Source organism: Marmota flaviventris, chromosome 10, assembly GCF_047511675.1.
Source record: "Marmota flaviventris isolate mMarFla1 chromosome 10, mMarFla1.hap1, whole genome shotgun sequence".
Classification (NCBI taxonomy): Eukaryota; Metazoa; Chordata; class Mammalia; order Rodentia; family Sciuridae; genus Marmota; species Marmota flaviventris.
In genome coordinates this window covers 94,937,425-94,958,826 of record NC_092507.1, presented here as the reverse complement: position 1 = coordinate 94,958,826, position 21,402 = coordinate 94,937,425, and the positions used below count along the sequence as shown (strand labels likewise).

The 21,402-nt window shown below is 39.1% G+C and overlaps 1 pseudogene; it reads right to left on the bottom strand.

Moving 5' to 3' along the window:
- Window positions 1-19,275: 19,275 nt before the first annotated feature.
- LOC139707393 (large ribosomal subunit protein eL19-like) lies at window positions 19,276-19,975 on the bottom strand (annotated as a pseudogene).
- Window positions 19,976-21,402: the final 1,427 nt, after the last annotated feature.

Below are 21,402 nucleotides of genomic sequence, written 5' to 3'. Positions count from 1 at the left end.
GTAAACATCAAAGAGCACCTGAAAAGATGCTCAAAAGCATGAGTCATAGGAAAACAAAAATGAAGACCAACTCACATCCATCACAATGTCTAAAATTCAAATGACCATGCCAAGTGTTGGAAGGATTTAGAACAAACAACTGCAGCTCCATTCACTGTTGGTGAAAGGGGTAAATGTTACAATCACTTTGAAAAACAGTTTGGTGGCTGCTCTAGGTGAACATACATTTATCATGTGACCCGTCAATGCTGTCACCAGACATAGAAGCACAAAGCTAAAAAAAGGACCTGTAACATGAACTTCAGAAGTGCAGTACTCAAGAGTAATTCCAAATGGAAGCAATCAACATGTCCATTAGAAAGTGCATGGCTAAAACAAGTTATAATCCTTACAATGGAATACTACTCAGCAATAAAAAAAACCTGATACTAGTAATAACAGGAAAGAATCTCAGAAATGATATGCTGAGCAAAAGAAGTCTCAGCAAAGAATGTATGAAAAATTATTCCATTTATATTTAGTTGCACAGGCACTTTCCTTCCTGCAAGTTGTTCTTTTCGGGTATTTTGTTCACAGTGAGAAAAAGCTGACTAAAACAATTCTATTTCATGAACTTGAAAAACATGATAATATTGGCATATAAACAAATATGCTAATGATATATCAAATCAGTGGAAGAAAGGATAGCTTTTAAAAGAAAACCATCTATTCTGGCACAATTAGGTGTCCATCTAGAAGGAAGTGATGCTGGGCCACTGTCTCATCAGACTCAAAAATAATTTATAAATAGATATAAGACTAAAATGTAAAGGAAAATCAACTTAAATATTAATTTCAAGATAGTACATGTGTAACATTGGCATTGGGGAGTTTTCAACTAACACTGGAAACTCAGCACATGTAAAGAAAAAGGAACTTATTTGATAACACTAAAGTCTTCCAATTCTTCTCCATGATATATCTCTTCCTTTGTTGATACTTTTGGGGGTTTGTTCATTAACCTTGAATCCTATGACCCTGGCAAAATCACAAATTAATACCAACAATTTTAGGAAGATTTCTTAGGATTTTCTACATACATTTTTTTTGTAAATAAAAGTAGTTTAACATCTTCATTTCTGCACTTTATTTCTCTCAGCTTGTCTTTATTTTTCCTTATTTTGTGGACTAAGATATCCAGCATGATAGTAAGTGAACATCGTTCCAGAAGCTATCCTCACCTTGTTTCCTAGGTTACATGGGGAATATTCAGCATGTTACTAGTACCTGTATAAGTTGTTTGTTCTTCATAGATGCATTTTGTCATTAAAAATAATTTCGTTCTATTCCTAGTTCATACACACACAAAAAAAGAATTAAATCAGGAATGAGGTGAAGGAAGAAGCCACCAACCAAGAAGTGGGTGGCTTCTAGAGCCAGAAAAATCAAGGAAGCAGGATGTGCCTGACATCCTCCACTGGGTGACAGCCCTGTTCCCCAGTGATTTTAAGCCAGTGGGACCTTATGTGGACTCCTAACCTACCACTCTGACATAATAGATTTGTGTTCTCCTCAGCCATGACACTTGTGGAAATTTGTTACTGCAGCAATGGAAAATCATCCCTAGTGCCTCTGTCACTCACCTCAGCAGTGAGGAGATCTGAGGGACATGATGAATTCTCTGTAAATTCTGAAGGTCTTAGATCAGCAGGTCAGGAGATACTATTACATATTTGAAGTGATACAATAGGTACTTGTCCTCTGTTTTCTTTTTGTCCTCTTTTCTGGGACTTTTCTTCCTCTTTTATGTGGCTTTCACTCTATTTTCTGAAGTAAACTGATTTGCTAAGTGTTACTATTTGAGTTGTCCTGTGATCATTGATTATTTTATGAAGGCAACCAGCCCTTGAGGCACAGAGATAAAGGAGAGAACTTTGCAGGCTGCTGCAATAACCTCAGGGCCAGAGGTCCTTACTATTGGCTGCTTTATCTTTAAATTCAATAATGGGTCTGAGGACTTTCCAACCATTCAGCTAATTTTGCCAGCAAATTCCTCTTTATTATAAAGGCAAAAGCAGTCATACAAATCCTTAAAACACCTGGTGAAATGCAGGTTGACTTCACATCTCCCCATAAGAGTGGCCATGTCTCTACCCAGGGAGGTCTCTTGAAGAGTCTTTTGTTGTTGCTGCTGATAATGGCCCTGGTTTCATTGATAATGATTACAGGACCCAACATGGCGGCCGGCGAGGAGGCAGCACTTTCAATACCTCCACAGTAACGGGATCAGAGAGACCCATTAATACACCCACATGCTACCTCCTGAGAAACTTCTCGCAAAATTCCGCTGAAAGGAGACCTGCCGGGAATTAGTAAGTTTATTGGAAGTGTCAGTTTGTCTCAGCCACAAGGCGCAGGGGCCCAGTCCCACCGGCCGCCACCTAAAGGCCGCTGCTAGCCCGGTGGCGAACATTCAAACAGCCGCTGCCTGCCCGGGCCCCTGCTGGGTGAACAGCTCCCGCCCGCCTGGCACTGCAAACAGCCCCGCCCGCATGGTGAACGGCCCCGCCCGCCAGGCTATACGAACGACCCCGCCCAACCGGTGAAAGGCCCCACCCACCTGGCTCAGGAGGCGACGTGAAGGGACTCTAACCAAGCCCTTATGAAATAGCGAACTGGGAGCTAAAACCAGAGATTGAGTCAGACCAGAGACAAGCCAGTCCCACCCCTCCTTTCAGATACTCCGGCAAGGAGCCAGGGGCCCGCCATAGCAGAGAGGGGAAGTCACCAGAGTTCAGAGTTCGGCCAACGAGATTCCTTCCCAGCGGAATCTACTTTAGCAGGTGTGTGACTCCCACCAACACCAGATACAAACAACTGGGAAACTTCAAAAATCTCTCCGTGGGCATGAGTGTAAAGGCCAAGGGACTCCCGACCCCCAACTCCCCCTACCGCCAGTGACATGGGTGTGACTGTAGGGGCGGAGGGAAGCAGAGAAGACTCCCCACCCCCAACTCCCCCAACCGCCAACAGAGAGGGCGTGACGGTAGGGGTGGAGGGAAACAGAGGGCACTCCTTACCCCCAACTCCTCCTACCACCAGCAGAGTGGTCGTGATTGTAGGGGCTGTGGGTAGCAGAGGGGATTCTCGACCCCCAACTCACATTACCACCAGTGGCGACACCCAAGGTCTTAGCCACCAGCTTCCCAGGGCGTGCCCACCAAAGGGGTCCTGAAAAACTAAACCATTGACTCCCAGACCACAGCTCCACAGCACTGGGGCTTAGATGAATGGTAGAGAGAGTGCTCAGTTGTTCGGGAAATAGGGCATGCAGTGGGGCTGAAAGTGTAACCAGATCCTTGGGGAACCGCCTCTGGTGAGCAGGACCTGGCTGGCTGGCAGGAGGAAGGGGAGGAGGGGCCAGAGAAGTGGAACGACTCTGGACTAACAGGATTGAGAGACTCCCAGGAGCTGCCTTACAGGGATTGCTGTTGACACATAGAGGGCAAAACTCAGCCCGGAGGGCACAGCTCTGCCTACGGGAAGAGAAGAAAATGGATCTCTAAGACCTAATTTAATATTTTATTTTATTTTATTCTATTTTTTCTCTCCCCATTTCCTTCTTTCTTTCCCCTTTCAAGTTTTATTGTTCTTTCCATTCTCCTCTATTTTATCTATCTCCCTCTCCTTCTTTCTTTTTAAGAGCACCTTCTTTCCCCTTCTCCCCAACTTTCATCCCAAGCATTACGTCCTCCATTATGTGTAATTGTCTAAATGCAAATAGGTGAATGTTTCGAGGCTGTCTATAGGGCTCCTAAATACCTAGCTACTACCAACACCCTGATACAATTGACGGTTAGTATCCCCCTTCAGTAGAGCAACCTTCTAAAGTAGCCAAGACATACTAACCCTTATACCTTCATAGCACCTAACCTAAACATAAAGTCCTAAGAACAAACAACAAATCACTATATGCATACAGAATCCGGAAGCCCTTTATAAATTAAATGAATCAGCTTTAAAGTACAATAAAGCACAACATCTCTAGGCATAATCTCCCACCACAAAGGAGAGACAACAGAGATATACAAAGCCAAAACAAATGTATAGGAGAAAGCAGTTAAAAAGCAGTCAAACAGAGCTGGAAAGTAACGAGAACACCATGAAAAAACAAGGGAAAAAAAGAGTACAAACAATGCAGGACAACTTAAGTCTACAGGAGGACCTAGAAGCATCAGAAGCATGGATAGGGAAAGAACTCAAGGCATACCTAACTCAGATGGAAAGGAATATTAGAGAAGACATGAGACAGCAAGTCCAAGCAATAAAAGTATATTTTGAAAATGAATTAAACAAACAAATTCAAATGGCAAAGAACGAGCTTTACCAGGAGACAGAGATCTTAAAAAAAAAAAAAAAACAGTAATCCTAGAAATGCAGGAAACTATAAACCAAATTAAAAATTCAAACGAGAATATTACAAATAGACTAGATCAAGTAGAAGTCAGAACATAAGATAATGAAGACAAAGTTTATCAACTTGAAAAGAATATAGTCAACACAGAAAAGATGCTTAAATCCCACGAGCAAGCTATTCAAGAGATATGGGATGTCATAAAAAAACCAAATTTGAGAGTCATCGGGATAGAAGAAGGCATTGAGATTCAAACCAAGGGAATGGACAACATATTAAATGAAATAATTCTAGAAAACTTTCCAGAGATGCAAGATGGAATGGATTGCCAAATCCTGGAAGCCTACAGGACCCCAAACATTCAAAACCATAATAGACCAACTCCAAGACATATAATTATGAAGATGGCCAACATACAGAACAAGGAGAGAATATTAAAAGCAAGAGAGAAAGGAGGCAGATTACATTCAGGGGTAAACCAATTAGGTTAACGACTGATTTTTCATCACAGACTTTGAGAGCCAGAAGATCCTGGAACAATGTATTTCAAATGCTGAAAAATAATGGATTCCAACCAAGAATACTGTATCCAGCAAAATTAAGCTTCAGATTTGACAATGAAATTAAAACCTTTCATGATAAACAAAAGCTAAAAGAATTCGCAGCCAGAGAACCAGCACTACAAAGCATTTTGAGCAAAATACTACAAGAAGAGGAATTGAAAAATAGTGCCCAAAACTAACAGCGGAAGGTATCTCAGTAAAGGGGGAGGAGAATAACCAAAAAGTAAAAACTAGCCAAACTAAAATAAATAAATAAATAAACATGACTGGAAGTACAAATCATATTTCAATTGTAACATTAAATGTTAATGGCGTAAACTCACCAATCAAGAGACATAAGCTAGTAACCTGGATCAAAAAAACGAATCCAACAATATGCTGCCTTCAGGAGACTCATATGATAGGAAAAGACATACACAGGCTGAAGGTGAAAGGTTGGGAAAAATCATACCACTCACAAGGCCCTCGGAAGCAAGCAGGAGTGGCCATACTCATATCGAATAAAATCAACTTCAAACCTAAATTAATCAAAAGGGATAAAGAAGGACACTATATACTGTTAAAAGGAACCATCCACCAAGAAGACATAACAATTATCAATTTGTATGCACCAAACAATGGTGCGGCAACGTTCATAAAACAAACTCTCCTCAAGTTCAAGAGTCAAATAGACCACAACACAATAATTATGGGTGACTTCAACACACCGCTCTCGCCATTAGACAGATTCTCCAGACAAAAGCTGAATAAAGAAACTAGAGAACTCAATAACACAATCAATAACCTAGACTTAACCGACATATATAGAATATATCAACCATCATCAAGTGGATACACGTTCTTCTCAGCAGCACATGGATCTTACTAAAAGATAGATCATATATTATGCCATAGGGCAACTCTTAGTAAATATAAAGGTGTGGAGATAATACCATGCACCATATCTGATCATAATGGAATGAAACTGGAAATCAATGATAAAAGAAGGAAGAAAAAATCATGCATCACATGGAAAATAAACAATATGTTACTGAACGATCAATGGGTTACAGAAGACATAAAGGAGGAAATCAAAAAATTCTTAGAGATAAATGAAAATACAGACACAACATACCGGAATCTATGGGACACAATGAAAGCAGTTTTAAGAGGGAAATTCATTTCCTGGAATTCATTCCTCAAAAAAAGAAAAAACCAACAAATAAATGAACTCACACTACATCTCAAAACCCTAGAAAAGGAAGAGCAAAACAACAGCAAATATAACAGAAGACAAGAAATCATTAAAATCAGAGCAGAAATCAACGAAATTGAAACAAAAAAAAAACATTGAAAAAATTGATAAAACTAAAAGTTGGTTCTTTGAAAAAATAAACAAGATCGACAAACCCTTAGCCATGCTAACGAAGAGAAGAAGAGAGAAAACTCAAATTACTAACATACGGGATGAAAAAGGCAATATCACAACAGACACTACAGAAATACAGAAGATAATTAGAAAGTATTTTGAAACCCTATATTCTAATAAAATAGAAGACAGTGAAGATATCTGCTGAGAGCCACGGCCGAGTCTGTATGGCCCCTGGCATTTTGCCAACAGTATTGATTGACAGGCGAGGCATTACTATCCACCTCTGCCGCAACTTTTGAGTTCTTGCACTATTTTGGAGTTCTCGTGGGGATTTCCAGGGATTCCCCCAAGAGTTCCCATTGGTTGGGGAAGTGCAGGAGGAGGGATTTCCGGGAGAGATATTTCCGGCTGGGGGTTCCTGGAGGAGCCATGTGGCGTTCGGGAGGATTCCCCTGGAGCTGTGTGAAGTGTTTTCCTGCAGTTCAAAAAAAAGTTTGTTCCTGCTTCAGTGGCTCGTGATTTGTGCCCAGCCAGACTGCGGCAGATATCAATAAATTTCTTAAGTCATATGATCTGCCCAGATTGAGTCAGGAAGACACACATAATTTAAACAGACCAATAACAAAGGAAGAAAATGAAGAAGCCATCAAAAGACTACCAACCAAGAAAAGCCCTGGACCGGATGGGTATACTGCGGAGTTTTACAAAACCTTCAAAGAAGAATTAATACCAATACTTTTCAAGCTATTTCAAGAAATAGAAAAAGAAGGAGCTCTTCCAAACTCATTCTATGAGGCCAACATCACCCTGATCCCGAAACCAGACAAAGACACTGCAAAGAAAGAAAACTACAGACCAATATCTCTAATGAACAGAGATGCAAAAATTCTCAATAAAATCCTGGCGAATTGAATACAAAAGCATATCAAAAAAAATTGTGCACCATGATCATGTAGGATTCATCCCAAGAATGCAAGGCTGGTTCAATATACGGAAATCAGTAAATGTTATTCACCACATCAATAGACTTAAAGATAAGAACCATATGATCATCTCGATAGATGAAGAAAAAGCATTGGACAAAGTACAGCATCCCTTTATGTTCAAAACACTAGAAAAACTAGGGATAACAGGAACATATCTCAACATTGTAAAAGCTATATATGCTAAGCCTCAGGCTAGCATCATTCTAAATGGAGAAAAACTGAAAGCATTCCCTCTAAAATCTGGAACAAGATAGGGATGCCCTCTCACACCACTTCAATTCAATTTAGTCCTTGAAATACTAGCCAGAGCAGTTAGACAGACAAAAGAAATTAAAGGCATAAAAATAGGAAAAGAAGAACTTAAAATATCACTATTTGCAAAGACATGATCCTATACCTAGAAGACCCAAAAGGGTCTACAAAGAAACTAATAGAACTAATAAATGAATTCAGCAAAGTGGCAGGATATAAAATCAACACGCATAAATCAAAGGCATTCCTGTATATCAGCAACAACACTTCTGAAATGGAAATGAGGAAAACCACCCCATTCACAATATCCTCAAAAAAAAATAAAATACTTGGGAATTAACCTAACAAAAGAGGTGAAAGATTTATACAATGAAAACTACAGAACCCTAAAGAGAGAGATAGAAGAAGATCTTAGAAGATGGAAAAATGTACCCTGTTCATGGATAGGCAGAACCAACATCATCAAAATGGCGATATTACCCAAAGTTCTCTACAGGTTCAACGCAATGCCAATCAAAATCCCAACGGCATTTCTTGTAGAAATAGAGAAATCTATCGTGAAATTCATATGGAAAAACAAAAGACCCGGAATAGCAAAAGCAATTCTAAGCAGGAAGTGTGAATCTGGAAGTATAGCGATACCAGAGTTCAAACTGTACTACAAAGCAATAGTAACAAAAACAACGTGGTACTGGTACCAAAACAGGCAGGTGGACCAATGGTACAGAATAGAGGACACAGAGACCAATCCACAAAATTACAACTTTCTTATATTTGATAAAGGGGCTAAAAGCATGCAATGGAGGAAGGATAGCATCTTCAACAAATGGTGCTGGGAAAACTGGAAATCCATATGCAACAAAATGAAGCTGAACCCCTTTCTCTCGCCATGCACAAAAGTTAACTCAAAATGGATCAAAGAGCTTGATATCAAATCAGAGACTCTGCGCCTGATAGAAGAAAAAGTTGGCTACGATCTACATATTGTGGGGTCGGGCCCCAAATTCCTTAATAGGACACCCATAGCCCAAGAGTTAAATACAAGAATAAACAAATGGGACTTACTCAAACTAAAAAGTTTTTTCTCAGCAAGAGAAACAATAAGAGAGGTAAATAGGGAACCTACATCCTGGGAACAAATTTTTACTCTTCACACTTCAGATAGAGCCCTAATATCCAGAATATACAAAGAACTCAAAAAATTAAACAATAATATAACAAATAACCCAATCAACAAATGGGCCAAGGACCTGAACAGACACTTCTCAGAGGAGGACATACAATCAATCAATAAGTACATGAAAAAATGCTCACCATCTCTAGCAGTCAGAGAAATGCAAATCAAAACCACCCTAAGATACCATCTCACTCCAGTAAGATTGTTAGCCATTATTAAGTCAAACAACAATAAGTGCTGGTGAGGATGTGGGGAAAAGGGTACACTTGCACATTGCTGGTGGGACTGCAAATTGGTGTGGCCAATATGGAAAGCAGTATGGAGATTCATGGGAAAGCTGGGAATGGATCCGCCATTTGACCCAGCTATCGCCCTTCTCGGACTATTCCCTGAGGACCTTAAAAGAGCACATTATAGGGATACTGCCACATCAATGATCATAGCAGCACAATTCACAATAGCTAGACTCTGGAATCAACCTAGATGCCCTTCAATAGATGAATGGATAAAAAAATGTGGCATTTATACACAATGGAGTATTATGCAGCACTAAAAAATGACAAAATCATGGAATTTGCAGGGAAATGAATGGCATTAGAGCAGATTATGCTAAGTGAAGCTAGCCAATCCTTAAAAAACAAATGCCAAATGTCTTCTTTGATATAAGGAGAGCAACTAAGAACAGAGCAGGGAGGAAGAGCATGAGGAAAAGACTAACATTAAACAGAGATGAGTGGTGGGAGGGAAAGGAAGAGAGAAGGGAAACTGTATGGAAATTGAAGGAGACCCTCATTGTTACACATAATTACATATAAGAGATGGTGAGGGGAAAGGGGAAAAAAAACAAGGGAGAGAATTGAACAACAGCTGATGGGGTAGAGAGGGAAGAGGGGAGGGGAGGGGAGGGGGGATAGTAGGGGATAGGAAAGGTAGCAGAATACAACAGTCACTAATATGGCATTATGGAAAAATGTGGATGTGTAACCAATGTGATTCTGCAACTTGTATTTGGGGTAAAAATGGGAGTTCATAACCCACTTGAATCAAATGTATGAAAGATGATATGTCATGAGTTATGTAATGTTTTGAACAACCAATAAAAAAAGAAAAAAAATGCAGGTTTGTCAACAACTAAAATGAATAAAATAAATAAAATTTTACAAAAAAAAAGATAATGATTACAGTTTTTGTTCTAGCTGCCATTGTTTCTGTTCATTCTTAACTATTTCTAGGACATCATTGTAGAGTAATATCTTTATTTTAATTGTGGAAGGTAAAAGGACACAAGAATTTTCTGAAGGATTATTTTAAATTTTTATTTCAAAATTTATGGAATGATATGATTTTCAATTAAGGTTCATAAATAAATTCATTGTTGTATCTCAGTGACATGCACAATGTGTGTATCAGAATCATCACCAATGTGTTAAATTGTGCCTGCATCAGAATCACCTGGGATACTTACAGAAAGATGCAGATCCTAGATGAGAGTTCAACTCCCACTAAAGCACTTGCCATTGCAGCCAGGGAAGTTGTTCCCACAATCCCATAGCTGATGGTGAAACAGACAGCCTTTGAAATGAAAATCTTCTAATTGTTTTAACCTTGATCTTCTTTATACTGAGGATGGAGGCCAACGAACTGCCTGGCCCTGTTGGGCACTGTAAAAGGGACCATGCACTGAGACAGGTTTCTGGCTAGCACAGCCTAGTTACATATACACTTGGGTATTTCCTGTTGTTTTTACCACTGTGCCCTCTGTTCTAATAAAAGTTTCAATGACACTGACTCACCAACAATGGAGACTCATGAAAGAAAATATTCTCCTCTATTTTACTCAACCCACAATGGAAAGAGACCTGTATTTCCATTGCCATCTGGACTCCTGAGTTTTAATGCTGCAGAACAAACAGCAAAATATGTCCTTCCCTGTGAAAACTGCAAAGGCACATCAAGTTTAAGAATCACTCCATCATATCTTAGATTGGATATTTTTGCAAAATTGCAAAGAGGGAAAATTGTAATTTTTAAACTTAGACTTCAGAATTAGCGAATATGGTTTCTTCATGATGTTTTTATTTTATAGTCTTTGTTTAAATTTTTATAATCTTTTAAAATTTTTTCTAAGTAGTTATACATGACAGTAGAATGCATTTTGACACACTGTACACAAATGGAGCACAACTTCTCCTTCTTCTGGCTGAACATGGTGAAGTCACACCAGTAGTGTAATCACACATGTATATAGGATGCTGATGTCCTTTTCATTCCACTGTCCTTCCCACATCCTCTCCCCTTCCCTCACTCCCCTCTGCCCAATACAAAGTTCCTTCATTCTTCTCTACACCGCTTCCCCCTCCCATTATGAATCACCATCCTCTTATCAGAGAAAACATTCATCCTTTGGTTTTTTGACTTTTGCTTATTTTATTTTCTATTCTTAACACTTGTTCTAGGGACTGGTCTAGAAATGGGAAACAAAGCCAAAAGAAAAAAAGAATGAAAGAAAGAAAATAAACTATTTGCTTTAAAAGAAAAATGTCACTGAAAGACTGTTATTCTGTTTCACCCTCCATGTCCATGAGTGATGTTGGCCTTTAACGTATGGCTACAGCAACATAAAAAAAAAATCTATCATACATGTATACACACCTCCTCACATCCTAGGAACACTCTGAAGACAAAAAACAGACTTCAGTACAATTGGTGTCTTGCCCACACCACTAAAAAACAAGGAGAGGGCTGCCATATGCAAGACTTTGCATAGGCTTGGTGTGGACATCAGTCTCCTTTCTGAGGGAAGTCAGGTTAATAAAATGGGACAACATACTTAATGGAGGACAGGAGGGCAGTAAATTTTGGAGAACATGTTAATAAAGGAAGAAGATTGTGATAAGCTATGAATGAGAGGGCCTCTTTGAAGTCACCAATATCCTTCCCCACATGGACTCAAAGAGCTCAGACCTGATGATGCAGTGCAAAGTCCAGCTGGCTTGGCTCAGAGGAGCTACCTGGTGAGGTGTGGATCTGTGAAAGGTGCTTGCTGAACACCACTGACACTGTCCAGCAGTGCCCTGCTGCTCACTAGGGTGCTTCTAGGACTGCCAAGGAATGCCATGTTGGGACCATAAGACTTATGTGTAGGGGGCAACTGTTGTCCCCAAGCTGATTATCTGAGGAGAGCTGCTGAGGTGAGAACCATGCTGTGGCAGGTGTTGTGCCACAGATGCTGTTAAGAAGCAGTGTCACAAAGTTTACCATGCAATCTTAGGTGCTCTTTCCTTAATGCTGGACCTGGTAGTATTTGGCTACGGGTATTTCATCACTGTCAGGAAGTAATTTTGTCTTTCTGCCTACCCTAGTAGGATACATCTCTGATCACCTCTTCAGACCTGCACCAGCTTTGAAGGAAGAGGGCCCAGATGCTCCTTAGCAGATAGGGTTATTCAGATAGGGGGAGGAGGTAGGCCAAGGCTTCCTTATGCTTTAGAGACCTGTGGTGGCTTTGCTTCTTGTGTGGCTCCTAGAAGGCAAGGCTCTCAAGACAGGAGCACACAGCAGGGCCCTTAAGGATTTCATGGGCAAGCAAACAAAACAACCCTGTTCAGATGGAACTGTCAGACCTGGTGATAGTGCCCAGAGGCTGGAAAGAGGGCAAAGCATGAGGAAGGTAGGAACAGGGTGGGAGATGGTTAAGAGGATGAGCCAAGGGGATGCACTGGGTCTGGAGGAGATTCCAGGTTCCAGCTTAGAGGAGAAGTCTCCCTGTACCTCCAAATCCTTGCTGGCCCAGCCACCATCCCACTGCATGCTCTGTGGTCATATCCTACCACTTCCTTTTCATGAGCCAGTTCATGCTACAAGTTATGTAGTCTGAAGGGAATTAAAGGCCTTTGTCATATCCTAGGAAAAGAAGGATGGAGCATGAAAAACACACATGTAGAAACACCCTGTGGTGATTGGAGAGGAGATGTTGGGGGAAGTTCCCTGTTAAGTGTGTGTATCAGTTTTCATAAGGAGAGGTCAAATTGACAGGGACCTTAGACATCATCTAAGTCTAGGTCCACCTTTTACAGATAAGGGGCATCAGCTCACAGAGAAAAAGAGGCCAGCTAAAGGCATACAACCAGGTCGTGACAAGCCTGGAGTTACAGACCAGATATCAGGAAGAAAAGAGGGTGGACTGCACACTGGAGGGAGCCAGTGGGAACTGGAGGCTTCTGGGTTAACTTGGCAGGGACAGGATGAGGCTGTACAGAGGCAATCTTTTAAGTGTTGTGCTAAAGTGGCTCAGGAAAGAAAGCAATCCTCAGAGAAGAACCAAAGGTAAGTAGAAAACAAGAGCCAGTTAAATCAAGGCCCTTGATCCTTGATCATGCTATAGAGATCAAAGCTCTAAGGGTACAGTTTAGGAACATTCCTAGGAGAATGCTCAGCTCCTCTGATGTTTACCATCTAAGTGTAATGGTTTAATTTCTGATTTTTAAAACAATCAGTTACATATCAAGTTTTTCTTCAAAGTATTTCTAGGGAATTATAAGCACAGTATTTAAATAAATGTATACAATATCTGGTACACATATTTTAAAATTTTTTCCCTTAAAGTTCAGTGTTGTTTTTTTTAATTATCAATTTTTTTTCTTTTATGACAATGAGGCCATATGGATCTTCCTTCATTTTTTTAAACTGATGTGTCAAAATCAAATTGCTGTTCTTAACCTAATATTGTGCACTCAAGTCAATTTATAAGGTTATGCCTTATTTAATTTTTTTATAAAGTAGTTCAGGAAAGTCCATAATATACAAATGGCCTCAAGATCTCCTTGTAGACAACTAATTTACAGACTTTAAAAGTTTCTTCATTCAAGGACCAACTTAACTGCATTTCTCCCACCTCCTTGCTTGACTGATGTCAAGGAGGGAAAATTGGGGTAAAGAGGAGAGACAATGACACAGGAGAGCAAGGGCAGGGCAGGGAGCTGAGAGGGTACGAGGGTGAAGGGATAGAACCCTAGCTAGAGGCTATCTAGGAGCTAAGACCTGTCTAGTGGACCAGAATATATGCTTCTGGAAGGTCAAAGGAGGTCAGAGTCACTTACAGATCTGATCATAGACGGTGAAGTGTTTGACACAGGCTCTGTGAGTGTGAAAGGTGCAATCGATTCTTTAGCTCCAAGTTAGTCCTTTTCGTCTTCAAAACATCATGTGTCCTGGTCACTGAAACAATAAAAGAGCCCCACAAAGCAGGAGTTACCAACTGGGCCCTATTTTCAGCTGTGTTCTGAAGGAGCCTCTCCTGTTTGGATACTTGGGCTTGAAAATCCAGGAGCTTCCTTTCCATTGACTCAACCTGGGGAAGAGGGACAGGCTCTCAGACAACAGATTGCAGATTGGATGCACCCAGTGCTTTGTGGTTCCTACCAATCAGAAGCACAACTCCAAAATCTTCTCAACACTTCCCAGACTGAGTTCTCTCCATTGCAGCCTCTCAATCCTCCAGCTGAGAACAGTTGAGGAAGAGACCATAGGTAGGAATTTTGAGAAACTAGCACAGACCTACATTTCTGTGGTCAAGAAGACCCTGACTCCACACCTGCAGGAAACTCCCAACTGCAAACAAGACCTCCATATCAGTCCTTGTAAAAGTTTTCTCTCACCCTTCCCCCATACATGAAGGACTTGGAATTTCAAAGATATTATGTCTGGGACACAGGGATGCCCTGATGACAGTGCTCAGGTTTCAGAATGTCTGTACCTACCTGAAGAAGGTAAAGTACCCTCCTGGAATTAACATAGATTAATCCTAAAACATACAAGCAACATTAATGTAGAACTGGAAACTGGAGAGGGGATGAAGAATCTAGCCCACCTCAGGGTTCGCTATAAGAAACAGCCTAATATATGAACAATTCTTTAATGGCAGGGTGGGTAGTGGTTGTCTATCTTTCCCTAAGCCTGGCTCAGAGATAAAAATTTTAAAAGTATGTTGGGATTCTAGGAGCATGACCAAAATAAGTTGCAGGGTCATAGTGACATCCTCTGACCTTTTGACCTAGAAGACCTAAGGAGTGAAGAAGTTTAAAAGACCCCCGAATTTCTGATCAAACTTCAGAATTATTGGAAGTGAACATTTATGGATTACCAGGGTGTCCATGTCTGTGCTCCTCCATTTCCTTTTCTTCTCTTTGAATTATTATCTTGGGGCTGGGTGTGAGGAGGAGTTAAGGTAATCAGAGCTTCAATGAAAGCAGCCACGATAGACCAGGGGTCTTCCTCCAGAATCCGCCACTAAGGTCTAGCACATTCTAACAACCCATGTAGCTCCTGACCTTCAGAAAGCCCTGCAACTGAGAATACAGAATCTTATAAGGCAGAAGAACTAGGCTTTTACTAGAAAATGACAAACTGAATGTTATAATGTAATTTGAGAAGAATGCAGATATACCTATTAGCCATGGTGGCAAAACACTAAGGATTTGTTCAAGAAATGCTGAAGAACTATAGGATTTTAGTGAACTATTGTGAATATAGAATTGAGGACAGTGAAGCTAGACTTGGACAAGATTAAAAAAAAAGGGCCATAATCTGGAAACCAGTGTTAAACAACAATGCAAAGAAAAGGCCACCAAGAAAAAGAAAGAAAGAAAGGAAGGAAGGAAGGAAGGAAGGAAGGAAGGAAGGAAGGAAGGAAGACCATTTCCAATGTTAAACTAAGTACCATGGTTTTCCAGGAATGAATAACAGAATTTTTCTATAAATAAAGTCTGAGCATAGATATAAATTTTAAATTGAAGCTAAAATTGTGCAACTTGTATTATTTAAAAAATGTTTCTTCCCTTTTCTAAAATTCTTTTTCCCCCCTTGATATGGCTGAGTGAACCCTGGGGAGCTTTACCAATGAGCCACATTCAGAGCCCTTATTTTTTGAGACAGGATCTCACTAATTTGTTGATACTGGCTTTGAGCTTATGATCCTCCTGTCTCAGACTCCCGAGCCACTGGGATTAAAGGCATGGACCTCCCATTTCTAAAATTGTAATTATCATATTTGTGCACCCAGCTTTCTTTCAGGAGACTTTAATTGAAAACTCTCCTGAAGGCTGGGATGTTTCAGTGCTAGAGCACTTTCCTTGCATGATGAGGCCCTGCGCTTGAGCTCCAGTGCTAGAGAGAAGGAAGGAAGGAAGGAAGGAAAGAAGGAAGGAAGGAAGGAATGGGGGAAGGAGAGAAAGGGAGAAAAAGAAAGGGAAAAGTGAGGGAGAGAGGGAGGAAAAGGGAATGAAAGGAAGGAAAAAACACAGAAAGGAAGACAGGTAAAGATAAAGATCAGGAAAAGAAAATTATAATGAACACCAATTAAAATGTTTTCTGCTAACCTACATATTAATCATCCACTACAGGAACCAAAGCCCTTGTATGACTATTTAAATTAATTAAAATTTTACAAAATCAAATTTCAGTATCTCAGTCCCACCACTTATTTCAAGAGCTCAGTAACCACATGGGCTGGTGGCTATCATATTGACAGTGCAGTGCAGATACCGTACATTTCTGTCATGGCAGAAAGGTCTATTGGACAACACTGATAAAGAGGAAGTATCACATCAAGGTACTGATATTGTGGATGTGTTAAAAAATATTCAATAAAATTCAACACCATTTATGTTAAAAAAAAAAAAACACTTAGCAAATTGTGACCTACAAGAGGACATCCTGAAACCAAAAGAAGACCTTCTTACCAAGCCAGTCAAATCGCAGCATCTCATTCATGATTTTGACAAAATAGCATCATTTGGAAAATAGCCTCTTTGCTGTGTATATACAAAAAAACATTGGAATGACTTTAAAAGTCCCAACTCTTACGTACAAATCTGGGTTGATTATCAGTCGAATGTTGCAAATAGAAAACCAACCAGGAAAACTAGTTCATCTAATTCATAATAGCACAGCACTAAAATAATAGACTGGAAATTCTTCCATGAAACAAAGCCAAGTGAGGGGTGTGTTACCACAGTGAAAGTTCTTTACTAACTGCTCAACAGGGGTCAAACTAGACTTCTGAAATTCATTAGGAATTTTCTAAAATTTTTGACTGTGGTCTGTCTTTAGCTCATTATGCACATATGTGAATATACTTTTTCAATTTAACTATTTTGTTCACTTTTTTCTAAGTTTTTTTGTTGAAAGAGTTCATAAAAAGTGATTTAAAAAACTACTGCTACTGCAGTTCTAGATACTAGTAGAGCTAAATTTCAATTTATATATAAAAATAGGGCCCTATATGATAACCTTGATCTTAAATCTGGTATCAGTAATCATAAGGTCTAAAAACCACTGCACTGAAGTTTAGTAACTCCTATTTATTCCATGCTGGGCATTATGCAAAGTGCTTAATTCCATTTATCTTATTTACTTCATGTAACAACTATGTGACATAAAGTAGGTAGTATTAATACCATGGCCTAACAGACTGATCTTAGTTCAATAATGTGCTCCAAATTGTGCTCCCAATGAGTCATTCTGTCAGAATTTGAACCCAGCTAGCTTCCATTTATTTTACTATCCCAAGATCTAAGGCTCCTAATGAGGAATATTAAAAAAAAAAAAAGATAAGTTAAAATTTTTAATTTTGACTGCTTATTAATATCAGGTAATTTTAAGTTTTTGTTTCTTAGTAGATTATTAAGACCACATGCCAACAGAGCACCGTATAGGAGTCTGCCATGTCAGATGAAGGCAGGAAGGGCTAGTGCAATGAACTGGCCCAGGGCAGAACTGGAGCAGGAGCTGAGCCAGCACCCAGGCAGCTGGCTGCAGAGCCTGCACACTTCATGGTGCTAGAAGTTCTGCAGGACTGTAAATATGTTCTGGTGTTTACCATCCAACCACAATGGCTCAGCTCCCTTCTAACAATGTGGAGAAGGGCCCAGGACAGCAAATCACAGGAGCAGTGCCTAGGAACCAGGGAACAGAGGCCAGCACCCCAAGTGAAGAAGGAAGTCAGATGAAATGATGAACCTGCAAGTGATGCTGATGTGCACCTGTCTGCAAACCACTGCCCAAAAATGTGTGATAAGGACCAGGTGGCAGGGAAGAGGATTGTGGGCTGTGAACACGGCCAGTGGCAAAACTGTCAGACAAGTGTCAAGGTGCACAGTTTCGCTATCCCATAATATATATTACTCAATAAAAATGTTAATCTTAACAAGGTGATGGTGAAGTGTACTGAGAATTTATTAGGTCAGGTACTGTTCTGAGCACTTTTCATCTCACTCAACAAACTCAAACAAACTCCTAGTTGATTTACAAGGTTATGCATCTATGAACTCAAACTTGGCCATTTAATTAAATACCAATCAAGTTTGTTTGTAAAAAAAAAAAAAAAAATGACACACACCAGGTACAGTGACACACATTTGTAATCCCAGTGAAGTAGGAGAATCTAAAGTTCAAGGGCTGGGGATGTGGCTCAATGGTAGTGCACTCGCCTGGCATGCGTGCGGCCCGGGTTCAATCCTCAGCACCACATGCAAACAACGATGTTGTGTCCGCCGAAAACTAAAAAATAAATATTAAAAAATAAATAAATAAATAAATAAAGTTCAAGGGCAGCATGGGCAATTTAAAAAAGGTCTGGGGAAGTAGCTCTGTGGTAAAGCACCCTTGGGTTCAGTTCCCAGTACCAAAAGAGAAAAAAAAAAAGTAAGTAAGAAAGAAAGGCACTTGTCCATTTTGTCAGGAAAAACTAAGTTCTTGCCCATGAACCAAGGTGCTCTTGAAAAAAAGAACTCAGTAAATGTCTAGATTTTGCTCAGCTTCAAATTCTTGAACTGCTTTCTGAGTGCAGAAAATATTGTGGCCCAAACAGGCCATGATGTTCTCTAAGCCTCCTGAGCTCATTATGCACATCACTACATTTTGTGCTTTGGAACTTATAAAGACAATGTGATGATTTAAAGGTCCATTGATTTTTCATTCCCATAATGAAAAATCAGCCTTTTTAGTTCATCTTCAACAAATTCCACTTGTTAAACTGATAGAATTAGCCAGAAGCAACTTCATTTTCTAGTCTGGAGCTAAGTGCCTAAGTATAGAAATAGTATTTCTAACTACAATGGTTAAAATAAAAATTTTACCACATAAACTATATGGGTGAAAAAAAGAGCTTGACTTAAAAAAAAAAAAAAAAAAACAGTTGTCCTATGTTAAGCATAGTTTTTGTTTTCCAAATGACAATTGACAGCTTTATTTTCTAATATTTTCTGTATCAGCCAAAGTTCTTTCTGAATAATATGGTTTTGTTACATTTCAGTATTTAGTTTTTTAAATATGTCCATAGTCTTTCAGCACATTGGCTTCAACAAGAAAATTATATATTTCCAATAAAATTCAATGCTGACCATTTGAACATTGTATGTAATGGTAAAAGAAGTTCAGAACAGTGTTGAAGATTTAAAAAAAATAAAATATGTAAAACAGAGCAAAAATATTTAAAGAGCGATGAACTATTTCTGGTTTTAAAACAAGTAACAAGGCTTCTTCAAGCCTCACAATTCAAAGAGCAGACTAACTGTATTTCTTTTATTGTAAAAATGACAATTTATAAAACTGTGAATTTCTAAAATTGTGGTACAATATAGTTTTTTAACAGATAAAGCTTTTTTTTATTTCAAGGAGTATCTATGTAATCATCAAGGCCACTATGTACAGACACAAGAGGGGAGCCTAATTTCTTAGTCTCTTCCTCCTTGGACAGAGTCTTGACGTCCTCCTCTTTGGCCTGGAATGCTCCTCACAGAGCTTGTATTCCTCTTTGGTCTCAGCCTGGTCAGCCAGAAGCTTCTTCTTGGCATTATCTGCCTTCAGTTTTAGAATATGTTTCATGATGATCCACTTGTTTTTGCAGACATTGCCCTTTACCTTCAGGTAGAGGCTGTGATACATGTGGTGGTTAATCTTAGATTCATGGTATCTCTGAGCAGCCTACACAGAATTCACATCCTCTGCACCCAGGTGACCTTCTCCTGCATTGGAGCATTAACTATACTCTTCTGCTTACCTATGCCCACATGCCTGTGTCTCTGGGGAGCCAAGGAATTTTTCTGGCATGGAGCCTCAGAATGAATAGTCACTGGTTTTGTGGATGATCAGCTATCTTTGATCAGCTTCTTTGATCAGCTTCCAAATCTGCTGATGAGAGTTGGCATTGAAGATTTCATTGGTTTCATTGGGATCCAACCAAAGCTTCTTTTGCCACAGCAGGGGAAACTGGAGGCACCTCTACTGAAGCCCAAGAATCCTCCTGGCTGCTCCTGTAGCTATGAAAGAAAAGAACCCAATATAGTTTGAAATTTTTCATAATATATCTAAGATTTAAACATTATATACTTGTAACATGTTTATATATATATATATATATATATATATATATATATATATATATATATATATATATATATAATGTACACATATATTCAAACAATTGTCTTCATTTGTTAACAGTGCACAAATGGTTACATAGTACAGAGATCATATTTACTTAAGCTTGTTAGCTTATTTCTGAAGAGTTCCGTGAATCTTGTTAGTTTTTCTTCTTTTTTTTTTTTTGTTGGCAAAATGACTTCCTTTTATTGTTCTTAAACAAGGCCTGTAACACCTTCCCAACCTACCTGAATGTACAGGATTTCTGCTTTTCACATTATGGTAGACCATGTGTTTTTTGGTTTTTTTTAATTTTTTTATTGTTGGTTGTTCAAAACATTACATAGTTCTTGATATATCATATTTCACATTTTGATTCAAGTGGGTTATGAACTCCCATTTTTACCCCATATACAGATTGCAGAATCACATCAGTTACACATCCATTGATTTCATTTTTCACATTTGAGCAAAACATCCTGAATTCAATGCATGACTTTCTCTCTTCATATATATATATATATATATATATATATATATATATATATATATATATATATATACACATATATATGTGTGTGTGTATATGTATGCATATATATATTTAAATAAATGTGATACAAATCACATAGGCCAAATCTGGCCTGCCATTTCTTTTTGTTTGTTTGTTTGTTTGTTTTATACTAAAAAGTGTTTTGAGGATTGTTTCAGTTTGAGTCAGGGTCTCTTCATATTGCCCAGGCTAGTCTTGAACTTGTGGGCTCAAACAATCTTCCATCTTCAGGCTCCAAGAAACTGAGACTACTGGTCCCACCTTGCCTGACTTTTTTTTAATATTGGGGTCTTGCTAATTTGCCCAGGCTGCCCTTGAACTAGATTCTCCATCCACAGCCTCCTGAATAGCTGGGACTACAGATGTGCATCACCTAAAAAATTATTATTTTAGGGAGAAATATTGGACAAGATAATTCAAGTCTTTGAGATCAGATGTCAAAATCAATAGTGAGTATAGGAGACCCCTGAAAGATCTGCTTAAAATGTGGATTTCTAAACTCCATGCTTCAAAACCAAGATAACCCACCTGTGCATACCCAGCTGTCAGTCATCAATTCCTGCTATACAAATTGTATTTGATGATTCAACATCAGAAGTAGATAATAGGCAAATATGACTATCTCAACTCAATACCTTCTAACAGAAAAAAATAGTATCTCTAAATATTGTAATACTGTATTTTATTTCTGAATTTCAACACTTAT